Genomic DNA, 13,493 nt, shown 5'->3' on the forward strand with positions numbered 1-13,493 from the left:
CTTGCCGGTCCTACGTTTTTTAGAATGACACATAATTTTTACGATTAACTTAAGACTCACACAAACTTTGTGCGTGCTCGCTCCCTTTTTAAAAAAAGCTTTTTTTGTAGCGCAACCATGCAACCTTGTAAATGCTGACAGTTGTAGTTTTATATAGAAATTTAGTCAGGGCAAATATTTTTCAAAGCGTTTTTTCTACCTATTTTCTCATATAATTTTGTCCCCTTAGACTTAGACATTTCAGCACACCAACATACAGATGCTTTAACCTATATTGTGGATCTCAATAGTACTTTGAATATCTTTCACTCTGTTGCTTATGTTGGCAAGATACCTTACGCACAAGCATGCGCAGAAGTCACTTTTACATTTTGGCGCGCTTTTGGCCATTTAAATAACTGACTAACCAAGGACGCCTCTTGATACCTCATTCAGACCGCTCTGGCAGTACGCAAAGTTTTCATCGTTTATCTAGGTAAGTCCTAACCCCCACCTTTTTTATCTATTTTCATTTATTTTTGTTTTTCTTTGTCACATTAGGCGTATTCTGCACATGCGTTATGCTCTTCCCGGTTCTTCAACTCTGAGACCCCCTTAAAAAAAAATTGTTAACATACGTATATCGGCAGTATAACTTTGGGATTATAACCTTCATATTTTTTCAAAAGGAAGAACACGGTCATTACTCTAATCGGTAGCCTTTTTCCACCCAAGAGAGTCTTAAGTACTTAAGTGATAATATAGTACAGACAGATTTAACAATATGTCCGAACATACGTTCGTTACTGTGCTTCTTCCTAGCATCATTCTCCTGTATATTTTAGATGAGTGGGTTCCCCCTTTCTTCCTTTTTTCTTTCTGTCCATAGGGTTTTATTTGTTACCAACTTCGTTTACAAAATTAGATAGGAATATCTTTTTTTCAACATTGACATTACATCATAAGGTCAGTACATTTTATTAAATGTTGGCTTTGCAATATATATATATATATATTTATTTTATTTTATTGCATTTGTATCCCACATTTTCCCACCTTTTTGCGGACTCAGTGTGGCTTACAATACACGATGAATGATGGAAATACAATTTGTTACAACTCGGTTATGGATTACATTGTGAAGAGTTATGCATATATATATATATTCACACATTGTTTTACATAATGTTTTTATGCTTATGTGTTTAGTCATGAGACATTATATATGACAATGTTTATACATTTTCTCATATAATTCATTTATATGTATTATTTTAATTATAGTTTTATTATGTACGTACGCCTTGTAGCGCTATAGAAATGCTAAATAGTAGTAGTAGTAGTAGTTTTTGTTTTTGAATGTTTTATTGCTCTCATGTTTATGCTACTTACGGGACATATTCACATTTTATACGAAATGTTTTCCATCACTTTTTAAAAAATATATAATTCATTTATATGTGATATGTCTAAATATATATTTTTTAATTGTGATATTTTTTAGTTTTCACTTTCATAAGTTTTATTGTATATATATTTTTGTAGACTCCTGACGCAGCACTGGTTTCAATGAGCAGTATCAAGCACTACAAATCCCACACTGCTTTGACATGTCAGTTCAAAAACCAAGACTGATCAAAAGGTTTCCGGCCTGGAACTCTGTAACTTGGCAACTCTGAGCCTGTTCCAACCCGAGCTAGCGCAACAGAGAACACAGATATAAATGGGCAGATTGGATGTCTTTTTCTGCTGATATTCTCCATGTTTCTGATCACATCAAATGTTCAATGACCAAGTTCGTTCTGTTGCTGTGGGAGTTGGAATTCTTCTATCAGATGTGAATATGGCTCCAAAAAAATTAGGACTAATTGAGCCAGTCCAGGTTTTACTTCCATTGCTTTCAATGGAAGTAAAATCCGGATTGGCTCAATCTGTCCTTTTCTTTTTCTGGAGCCATATGGTATGCCTGGATAGGGTTACCATGTGGCTCCAGAAAAAAAGAGGACAGATTGAGCCAGTCCATGTTTTATTCCATTGTAAGTATTGACTCCCCCCCCCCCCCCCATCCCCACCCTAGCCCTCTAAACTTGCCTTTGACCAGCAGCTGCAGCACTAAAGACAGGCTGTCTACAGCTGGCCTGGGACTTTTCCTCTACTACATTCTACCTTGCCAGAAGCAGAAAGTTGCATCAGAAAGGTTAAAACATGGCAGAGAGAAGGTCCCAGACTAGCCGGAGACAGCGTGTGTTTAGCACTGCAGCAGCCGGATGAAGGCTGGGTATGTGTGTGTGTGGGGGGGGGGAAGAGTAAAAGGAAGAGTGAGAGATGTCAAAGTGTAGGAGGGAGGGAAGGAAAAAGAAGGGATTGAGAGATAGAGAACTGCCAGACCACCAGACTATGGGGGCAGGACCAATGATGAAAGGAATATTTTGGTGGGCCAGGGCCCTGGTAGCCCACGTCCGGTCCAGGAGATTTGCTATTCTTCAATTTGTAGAACTGCCCCATTACATCCTCCAGGGTTATAGAGAAGTCATTCAGTTTCTCCGACTCGTCAGCTTCGAATACCATTTCTGGCACCGGTATCTCACCCAAATCTTCTTCGGTGAAGACCAAAGCAAAGAATTTATTTAATCTCTCTGCTACGGCTTTGTCTTCCCTGATCACCCCTTTTACTCCTTGGTCATCTAGCAGTCCAACCGATTCTTTTGCTGGCTTCCTGCTTTTAATATACCTAAAAAAATGTTTACTATCTGACTCATTTTCGAAAGAGAAGAGCACCCATCTTTCTACACAAATCGGGAGATGGGCGTTCTTCTCTCAGATATGGCGAAATCGGCATAATCGAAAGCCAATTTTGGCCGCCCTCAACTGCAGTCCGTCGGAAGAGCGGCCAAAGTGTAAGGGGGCGTGTTGGAATCTTAGGCGGGCGTGTCGGAAGCTTAGCAAAGGTGGGAAGGGCGTGGTTAACACATGGGCGCTCTCGGCCGATAATGGAAAAAAGAAGGGCGGCCCTGACGAGCATTTGACCGGTTTTACTTGGTCCATTTATTTTCATGACCAAGCCTCAAAAAGGTGGCTGAACTGACCAGATGACCACCGGAGGGAATAGGGGATCACCTCCCCTTACTCCCCCAGTGGTCACCAACCCCCTCCCACCAAAAACAAAGTTTACAAACATTTTTTGCCAGCCTCTATGCCAGCCTCAAATGTCATACCCAGCTCCATCACAGCAGTATGCAGGTCCCTGGAGCAGTTTTTAGTGGGTGCAGTGCACTTCAGGCAGGCGGACCCAGGCCCATCCCCCCCTACCTGTTACACTTGTGTTGGAAAATGTTGAGCCCTCCAACCCCCCCCCCCAAAAAAAAACCACTGTACCCACATGTAGGTGTCCCCCCTTCACCCATAAGGGCTATGGTAGTAGTGGTGTACAGTTGTGGGGAGTGAGTTTGGGGGGAGATTTGTTATGGGGGGCTCAGCACCCAAGGAAAGGGAGCTATGTACCTGGGAGGAAGTTCTTAAGTCCATTGCAGTGCCCCCTAGGGTGCCCGGTTGCTGTCCTGGCATGTTAGGGGGGGGACCAGTGCACTACAAATTCTGGCCCCTCCCATGACCAAATGCCTTGGATTTGGTCGTTTTTGATATGGCCGCTCTCTGTTTCCATTATCGGCGAAAATCGAGTCCGCCCATCTCGAAGATCAACCTAAATCTTGTATTTGGCCGGCATATCCTAAGAGCGACCTAAATGTTGGGATTTGGCAGGCGAGGACCGTATTATTGAAATGAAAGATGACCGCCCATCTTTTACGATAATGTGGTTGGCTCAGCCCCTTCCTTTGTTCGCCCCAGAGATTGGCGCCCTTATAGATGGCCGGCCATGTTCGATTATGCTCCTCATTAGCTGCTTTTTGTTTTTTTTATCCCCATCCTGCTTTCATGTTTCAGGGCCCAACTCATGATAGCAGAGGATGTGATTTATATTTAATCTAGTCTCCAATTTCTAAATTTGCGTAGCCACAAATTATAGAGGATTATATATTATTTCTTGCCTGATCTATGTGAATCTTGTAAAGGTCAGCCAAGGATACACCTTTGTCTGCCTCATTAGGATTTGTAGTTTTTATAGCTCAACTTTATTGGATTGGGTTGGGTTCAAAGCTTTTTATAAACTTTTCTGATTCTATGTAGTAGGTTTTATAGAAGGATACCGTTAATATTAATTATGAGCTTTACTAAAAGGATCTTGCCTGTATTTTCTGTTATGTCTACATGTTCCACATTTTTAAACTCTTGTATTTGTGATGCAGTTTTATACCATATTATCAGCTGTAACTTGACAGTGCAGTTCCTCACAACAGGATTTCCCAAAGTCCTGATGAATTCTTGCAACAGCAGCACTGGAAGGGAAAGATTCTTATCTGCAAATTAGTCATTATAGTAGAGACCTTTGATTTGTGCAAGGAAACATTTGTCTACTGTTAAACTCTAATCCAGCATTTAAACTGTTGGTTTCATTTGAAAGAATATTACTCATTTGTATAATTTTTAATTAAGTTACATTTTGAGTTATAATGATTTCTTTCTTTGTTTCTCAACAAAAAAAAACAAAAAGGCACACAACTGCTTACAAAACAGTAGATGAAAAACAACAAAGCAGTGGAATCAAATGTATTTATTGGAACAATACCCGACGTGGCCACGTTTCGCCCTCAGGCTGCGTCAGGGGTATAAACTATTAAAAACAAACAAAACACAAGTATAAAAACATGTATAACCATACATATTAACAATGTCATAAGCATGATTCAACTAATAAAAGGCAATTATATAAAAAAGAGATTCAACATATATAAAACAATCCTTTAAGAGTTCTAAAAAAACATGTATAGACATACATGATATCATCTGTAAAACAAATATTTATAATTATCATTAAAATCATACATCACATAAAATATTTTATCAGAACATCTACAATTACTCATATCACATTTATAACTCTCAATAAAAAATGTTAAGATCATACAATTAGAATCAAAACATTTCAATGAAGAGGGGAAGAAATTTCTTTATACATACCTATCAAAAGTGTATGTAAATATATCATACACACTAGTAGTTCCAAAATCTAGTTCTACACAGATATAAAAACAAAAGATAAAATATAATCAGACAAGAAGTATATCTAAATGTGCACAAAACCTTTAAAAGACTCTAGACATTCTAGTTTCTCCACTGATATTCTTAACACAAAACCAAAAAACCTCCTTAGAAATAAATAACCAGTCCACATTACTGCTAGAGGCAGGAAACAGTTCACTAAATAAAAGACTTCTCACAAAAATATAACAACAGAGGAAGCACTGCAAGCACTCAATCTTCAAAACAACATCTAGTAGGTCTCCATCAGATCACAGCTAGACTCCCTACATATTCCAAAGATGTGCAAGATGAACAGAAATAAAGCAAACACTTACCCACTTATCTGCTACTTCCAACTAAACTGATATGCATTAGCATTACTAGCTTCTGAGACCCATGACTCATATAGCATCATCATAAGGTTAAAGGTCATCTCCAAGCACATTGCAAGTATCTTAAAGGGCCAGATAGCTATTTTACATTGGAGAGCCAGATTTTAAAATAAACAGTGCTTAATTGTGAAATGTTCATAAAGATTACAAAACTGATGATCTAAATCAATAAAAGCTTACAAATGGGTATAAACACAATGCTTTCAAAACCGAAAACTCTAGGAATAAGTAATGTCCACATTACTGCTAAGGCAGGTAACAGTTCACTGAATGAAAAATTTCTCACAAAAATGTAACAGCAGAGAGAGCACTGCAAGCACTCAATCTTTAAAAACAACATCTAGTACGTTTCCATGAGATCACAACTAGACTCCCTACATATTCCAAAGGTGTGCAAGATCAACAGAAATAAAGCAAACACTTACCCATTTATCTGCTACTTCCAACTGAACTGATATGTATTAGCATTACTAGCTTCTGTGAGACCCATGACTCATATAGCATCATCATGAGGTTAAAGGTCATCTCTAAGCACATTGCAAGTATCTTAAAGGGCCAGATAGATATTTTACATTTGAGAGCCAGGTTTAAAATAAACATCTTTGGAATATGTAGGGAGTCTAGCTGTGATCTGATGGAGACCTACTAGATGTTGTTTTGAAGATTGAGTGCTTGCAGTGCTTCCTCTGTTGTTATATTTTTGTGAGAAGTCTTTTATTTAGTGAACTGTTTCCTGCCTCTAGCAGTAATGTGGACTGGTTATTTATTTCTAAGGAGGTTTTTTGGTTTTGTGTTAAGAATATCAGTGGAGAAACTAGAATGTCTAGAGTCTTTTAAAGGTTTTGTGCACATTTAGATATACTTCTTGTCTGATTATATTTTTATCTTTTGTTTTTATATCTGTGTAGAACTAGATTTTGGAACTACTAGTGTGTATGATATATTTACATACACTTTTGATAGGTATGTATAAAGAAATTTCTTCCCCTCTTCATTGAAATGTTTTGATTCTAATTGTATGATCTTAACATTTTTTATTGAGAGTTATAAATGTGATATGAGTAATTGTAGATGTTCTGATAAAATATTTTATGTGATGTATGATTTTAATGATAATTATAAATATTTGTTTTACAGATGATATCATGTATGTCTATACATGTTTTTTTAGAACTCTTAAAGGATTGTTTTATATATGTTGAATCTCTTTTTTATATAATTGCCTTTTATTAGTTGAATCATGCTTATGACATTGTTAATATGTATGGTTATACATGTTTTTATACTTGTGTTTTGTTTGTTTTTAATAGTTTATACCCCTGACGCAGCCTGAGGGCGAAACGTGGCCACGTCGGGTATTGTTCCAATAAATACATTTGATTCCACTGCTTTCTTTGTTTCTCTCCTTCTGACCCTAAGTCCTTTCTGCTTACTAGATGTAAACTCAAATGTTAATTCTTTTATTCAGTTAGCACAATCAGCTTTAACATTACTAAAGGAACCGATTGTTTCATGTTTGATAATGCTTCTGTTCTCATAAGCTATGTGCTGTTTTATTTTCAACTAATAATAGTCTGCTTATAGAACAGAAATTACAAGATCTGTATAAATTATTACAGCATTTAAAATATGCTGTTACAGGAGATGCTTTTGTTTCCAATTTTATGAATACGCTTTCCTCTTGGTGGGCTCTGGGATTTGGATTTAAAACATTGTTACTCTCTCTTGGGTTTTTGCCTTATTGCTGTATGTTTTTGTTGTTTTGCTTCTTGCCTTATAATCTTTTTTTAAGAGCAGCATGTTATCAGTTAGTAAAGTTATGGTGCTCTACGCTCCCTCTATGTCACCTTCTAAACCACTGATGTAGAATAAACTTTTACCCTTTGTTGCTTTGCATGCCAATTCTGAATAGGATGTCATTCGAGAAGAACCTCACTGAGTTATGGTCCCTTTTCACTTATCGTTTCTAGGGACCATAAAGAGGGAGATCAGTCAGCTTTGTATAACATTCTTTTTAGTAGGGCAATTAGCTAGCTTGTGTCTTGGTTTTCTCACAGACTATAGACAGGCTTGCTTAACCCTCGTAACGGGCTATAAACTTTAAAAAGTGTCTGTTTGGGTCAAACATGCTTTTAACATAGCACAGAGACATTTTCAGTGAAGGACCACAAAGAGTTATAGATATTCATTACAAAGAGCAAATGAAATATTTGAGAAAAATACCAAAGAAAAAGAATTATGTGAAGGTGGCCTTAGAGGTCAGAGTTGAAGAGTACCAGATAAGACAGAAAATATAAGGCATTAAATGATTGAACATAACTAAGCTTCAGTAGTCTGACAGCTTCTGAAGGGAAAACAGAGAGAGAGAGAGAGAGAGAGAGAGAGAAAGATTGATTTTATTTTCCTTATACTGAAATTTGGACTGATATAAATAAGAATTCAATTTTCTGTAATACTGGGATAAAAGAATTTTTATTGTAATCAATTAATGATTTACTATAATAAATTATAGCATTATTTTAAAAGCCATACTTCTTTGGCATAATAACTCTCCACTTTCTGAATGAAACACATATCTTCTTTGTTATATATCTCTATAACATAGCCATTTTCATGGTGAGAGGTCATGATACATTTATGTTGCTCACCAATACTATATATTTGGTCATCGTCCAAACAAATCCTCTGTTCAGGAATGATTTCTTGTTGCTGATTGATTATTTTTTTAGATTCAGACATTTGAATTTGTTGTGGAACTTTTTTCATGTCATTAATTTGACTGGGTATAATTGCAGGTACTTCATCATATATGATATCTGTCTTTTCTGTGAAAATATCAAATCTTTCATAGTCCCTCAAAATTAATACTTTAAGATAACAACTTTCCGGTTTCAGAACGTAAGACATATCATCTTTATAATTCCATTTCTCTTTACTATAGTCATCTCCCTTGTGAGAGATGGTATTCAACTTATGTTCTAGGCCAACAGCAAATACTTGAGCATGGTTCAAAGTAGCTCTATGTTCAGGAATGATTTGTTTGAGATCATAGGTTATTTCTTTAGTTTGAGTATTTAGGATTTGTTCTACATATCCTTTTAGGTCATTTTTCTGACTTGGTATAATTGAAGGAATCTCATCACAATTGACATCTATCTTTTCTTTGATAATATAAATATTTTCGTGGTCATCCAAAGATACTTCTTTGGGATAACAACTCTCCTCTTTCTGAATGAAAGACATATCTTCTTTCTTGTTATATATCTCTAGAATATAGCCATTTTCATGGTGAAAGGTCATGATAAATATATGTTGTTCACCAATAGTATATATTTTGTCATCGTCCAAAGAAATCCAATGTTCTAGAATGATTTCTTGATGCTGATAGATTATTTCTTTAGATTCAGTCATTTGAATTTGTTCTGGAACTCTTTTCATTTCATTAATATGACTGGGTATAATTGCAGGTACCTCATCATAAATGACATCTGTCTTTTCTGTGAAAATATCAACACTTTCATAGTCCCTCAAAATTAATACTTTGAGATAACAACTCTCCAGTTTCAGACCATAAGACGTATCATCTTTATAATTCAATTTCTCTAGACTATAGTCATCTTCCTTTTGAGAGATGGTACTCAACTTACTTTCTTGGTGAACAGGAAATACTTGACCATAGTTCAAAGTAGCTCTATGTTCAGGAATGATTTGTTTGAGATCATAGGTTATTTCTTTAGATTGAGTATTTAGGATTTGTTCTTCATCTCCTTTTAGGTCATTTCTCTGACCTGGTATAATTGAAGGAATCTCATCAAAATTGACATCAATATCTTCTGTGATAATATCAATATTTTCATGGTCATCCAAAGTTACTTTTTTGGCATAAGAGCTCTCCTTTTTCTGAATGAAAGACACATTTTCTTTGTTGTTACCTATCTCTGGAGCATAGCCATCTTCATGGTGAGAGATCATGATAAGCTTCAGTTGTTCACCAATAGTACATATTTGGTCATCGTCCCAAAAAATCCTCTGTTGAGGAATGATTTCTTTTTGCTGATGGATTATTTCTTTAGATTTAGTAAACTGAATTGGTTCTGGAACTTTTTTCATGACATTAATCTGACTGGGTATAATTGCAGGTACTTCATCATATATGATATCTGTCTTTTCTGTGAAAACATCAACTCTTTCATAGTCCCACAAAATTAATTCTTTGAGGTAACAGCTCTCTAGTTTCTGAACATAAAATATATAAAAAAATAGAAACATGATGGCAAATAAAGGCCATATGACCCATCCAGTCTGCCCATGATTTTTATAATTCAATTTCTTTTGACTATAGTCATCTCCCTTGTGAGAGATGGTACTCAATTTATGTTCTTGGCCAACAGCAAATACTTGATCATGGTTCAATGTAGCTCTATGTTCAGGAATGATTTGTTTGAGATCATAGGTTACTTCTTTAGATTGAGTATTTAGGATTTGTTCTTCATCTCCTTTTGGGTCATTTTTCTGACCTGGTATAATTGAAGGAATCTCATCACAATTGACATCTATCTTTTCTTTGATAATATAAATACTTTCATGGTCATCTAAAGATACTTCTTTGGCATAACAACTCTCCTCTTTGTGAATGAAAGATATATCTTCTTTGTTGTTATATATCTTTGGAGCATAGCCATCTTCATGGTGAGAGGTCATGATAAACTTATGTTGTTCACTTATAGTAAATATTTGGTCATCGTGCCAAGTAATCCTCTGTTCAGGAATGATTTCTTGTTGCTGATGGATTATTCCTTTAGATTGAGTATTTAGGATTTGTTCTTCAGATTCAGTAATTGGAACTTGTTCTGGATCTTTTTTCATGTCATTACTCCCACAGGGTTTAATTGCAGGTGTCTCATCATAAATGACATCTGTCTTTTCTGTGAAAACATCAACTCTATCATTGTCATCTAAACTTACTTCTTTGAAATAAGAGCTTTCTGGTTTCTGAATGATTGTGATATCATCTTTGTTTTTCAATTTCTCTTGAGAATAGGTATCTCCCTTGTGAGAGGTGGTACTCAACTTATGTTCTTGGTCTTTGTTTAGGTCATTTTTATGACATGGCGTAATTGCAGGAGTTTCATGATAATTGACATCTGTCTTTTTTGTTTTAACATCTACTCCTTCATGGTCATCCAAAGTTAATTGCTTGAGATAATAACTTTCCCCTATCTGAATGTAAGTCATATCATCTTTATAGTTCTGTTTCTCTTGAGCAAAGGTGTCTTCCTGGTGAGAAGTCATAATGAACTTATGTTCTGGACCAACAGTAAATATTCGGTCATCGTCCATAGTAACTCTCTGTTCAGGAATAATTTCTTTAGATTTAGAAATGAGAATTTCTTGTTGATCTTCTTCTTGGTCCTTCTTTAGACCTGATGTAATTGCAGGAATGTCGTGATAACTGGCATGTGTCTTTTCTGTGACAACATCAACTCCTTTATGGTCATCCAAAGTTACTTCTTTGAGATAACTACTCTCCTCTTTCTGAATGAAATTCACATCATCTTTGTAGTTAGATTTCAGTTGAGTATAGGCATTTTCATGATGAGAGCTCATGGTAATATCTTTTAACATCGCTAATTGCAGATTATCCATTTCTGTAATTTTTTTCTCCATAGTTTCTCTTTTCTCATTTAAAGATTTTATATCCATTTCTGAATTCAACAATCTTTGTTCAACTTGAGAGACTTTCTTTGATATAAGGTTTGATTTTTGAGTTGTGTACAGCATAAACTGAGATATTAAATCCCACAAAGAACTAAGTGTTACCTCAGCCGGCTTTTCCAATATTTTAAGAGGTATATTCTCATGATAACTGAAATCTGCCTTTTCTGTGACATCAACCCTTTCATGTTTAGCCAAAGTTGCTTCTGTGAGATAACAGCTCTCCTCATTCTGATTGTGAAAAATATCATCTTTGTAATTACATTTCTCCTGAGCATTGACATCTTCCTGATGAGAGGGCATAATAAACTTATGTTCTTCACTGATAACAAATATTTGGTCATTGTCCAAAGTAACTCCTTTTTCAGGAATGATTTCCTGCAGCTCATAAGTTATTTTGTTAGATTCAGTAATTAGAATTTGTTCTTCTTCTTTTAGGTCATTTTTGTCATCTGGTATAATAGGATAAATCTCATGAAAATTGACATCTTTTTTTTCTGTGATAACATCAACTGTTTCATGGTCATCCAAATTTATTATTTGGAGATAATGGCTCTCCTGTTCCTGAATGTAGTTCCTTTTCTCTTGACTATCAGTGTCTTCTTGGTAAGGGGTCATAATAAACTCATGTTTTTGATCATCATCCAGACTAACTCTCTGTTGAGGAATGCTTTCATGCAGGTCACAGGTTATTTCTTTAGATTCAGTAAATAGAATTTGTTCTTGATCTTTCTTTTGTTTATTTCTCTGACCTGGTATAATTGCAGGACTCTCATGATAACTGTCATCTCTTTTTTCATGAACGGCTTCCTTTTGTTCATTAATAATTTCTATAGAATCTGCCACTCTAAATTCGTCATTAGATTGAGGTCCTTGTTTCCATATGTTGAGTTTCTGGAGTGAAAACAAGAGACTCCTTTGAATTATTGTTTACATATAAGGATATGCAAAGACTCTATGTTTAAGTCCCTCGATGTCCAGCAGGAGCAGCAATTTTAAAAAGCTGCATATTGGGGATAAAAGAATGCAGCTTTTCCCCAGATGTGTGTTGGGGCAGTTTTTTTGAACATTGCTGCTCCTGACCATCATCCATGCTCCCTACCTCCCCATCCCCCACCATCATTTTTCCCTAGCACTGAGCCTCACTCTCTGCTTCCTCCAACATTATGACAGCCAGCCAACCTCTGTCCCCTAAAAAGACACAAGGCAGCCACCTTCAGGCCCCGTACCTGATTCCCGATCCCACACGAGATCTCACCTGATACCCCTGGAATCAAGCCCCTCTTCAGGACCTTGGCAAACCTTCCCAGCCTCTACCCCCCCCCCCTCCCCTCAATTTTGTTACTCTGACCTCTACTTATAATCTCGTAGTACTATCGTTAGGGCTTAACCTGCTAAATATAGTTAAAATCTAGATGGTGTATAGATCACCACGTATAAAATCCAGCTTTTTAAAATCATATGTATGAGTATGACAATCTATACTTCTAAAATCATCTATTTACATCTGGAGATCCTTCTAAAATAAGGGTCATAATCTTACTCGGCCCAATGATGATTGTGTGCATCTTTTTTATCATTTCTAAAATGCATAGTTTGATGAACTGTGGTTTATATAGAGGCATCAGTCACAACTGCTGGAGAGGAAATAGTCTCAGAGAGATAATAGAATTAGGAATAAAGGCAAATGAAAAAGGTCCAATCCTTCTCCCTGTTTGTTTCCCTCCTCCCTTTCCTTTCCCCCTCATTTCTGGGATAAGCAGCATAAAATGTATTGAGCTTTTTTGGGATCTTGCCAGGTACTTGTGACCTGGATTGGCCACTGTTGGAAACAGGACGCTGGACTTGATGGACCTTTCGTCTGTCCCAGTGTGGCAATACTTATGTACTTATTCCTTTCTTCTCATTTTCCCTCCCCTATCCCTTTTGCCTTTTCCCTTTTCCCCTCCTTCTCCCTCCTTCCCTTCTCCCCTTTTCCTTGTTTCTTTTCCCCCCTTGTTTTATCTTCCTTTCCTTCCCTCTTACATCTTCCTGTCCCTTTTTCCTTTGCATCCCTTTCCTCCCCTCCCCTCCTTTTCCTTCTCTCTTTATCTCCTTCTCCTTGGTTTGCTTTCTTTTTCTCCTGCACAGATGACTTGCAGGCTTATTTTCGAAAGAGAAGGGCGCCCATCTTTCGACAGAAATCAGGAGATGGGCGTCCTTCTCCCAGGGTCGCCCAATTCAGCATAATCGAAAGCCGATTTTGGGCGTCCTCAACTGCTTTCTGTT

Source organism: Microcaecilia unicolor, chromosome 13 (genome assembly GCF_901765095.1).
Source record: "Microcaecilia unicolor chromosome 13, aMicUni1.1, whole genome shotgun sequence".
In the NCBI taxonomy this organism is placed as follows: Eukaryota; Metazoa; Chordata; class Amphibia; order Gymnophiona; family Siphonopidae; genus Microcaecilia; species Microcaecilia unicolor.